Genomic DNA, 898 nt, shown 5'->3' with positions numbered 1-898 from the left:
GGGGGGAGAGCGCCGAGAGTGAGGACAGAACAGGGAGAGCCACGGAATATACAAGGAGGGCCCACCCCGCCCATCACACCACTGAAGCCCCCCCCCCCCCCCTCCATGGGTGATGATTCTGTGGTGATTAATTAGCCCCCCCCCCCCCCCCCAACACACACGCTTATAGAGTCTACCCGGCCTGCTCCTGCCAGAGGTGGCCGTCCATCTTCCTGCTGCTACCTCCTGACATCTCCCCCAAAGCTCCAAGTGGCTGACTTAGCCGTCTAAACGCAGTGCCCAGCATCATTATTCGTTGACGTTTTCCATTGTTGGTGGTGAGGCACTACATACCATCCCATGGGTGGCTTTCCTGTCAAGCTGGGGTGCAGGGCATTTGGATAGGAGGCGGGGGCAACTAAATACCAATATAGGCTAAAATTTTATTTACACTGATTCTTCATTGGGTGGACAGATAACCATTTTGAGTGGGCACTACCCAGCCCCCAACCACCTGTAACCAGACCCCTACCTACCAGCTAGTTTTCTCGCAGTCGCCTTCCTACTTATGACATGATGTGTAAATGTGCCAACCCTCTGCTTCTAGAAGGTACGTCTTTTGTTGGGAGGGTGCATTTAACTGTCACACCGCCTTGGTACCTGTTGGTGTCCAATTGGAAAGACAAAACAGAAATGTAACCAGTTGTGTCTAAAATGCCACAAAGTCGCTTTGGCTAGATGTGTAAGGTAATCATAATCACAATACAGGGTGTCCCAAAAAGAATATCGGAGTTTCAAAGAGCTATATTTATTGAATTAGACAAGCATATATAAAAACCGTTATATGCACGTGTTTCCCACATTGTCTATAAATGTTCAATGTGCCCCCCCACGAGTAACTGTAACAATATCGAGGCGG

This window comes from Erpetoichthys calabaricus, chromosome 8 (assembly GCF_900747795.2).
Source record: "Erpetoichthys calabaricus chromosome 8, fErpCal1.3, whole genome shotgun sequence".
NCBI classification, from domain to species: Eukaryota; Metazoa; Chordata; class Cladistia; order Polypteriformes; family Polypteridae; genus Erpetoichthys; species Erpetoichthys calabaricus.
This window is presented reverse-complemented; position numbering follows the sequence as displayed.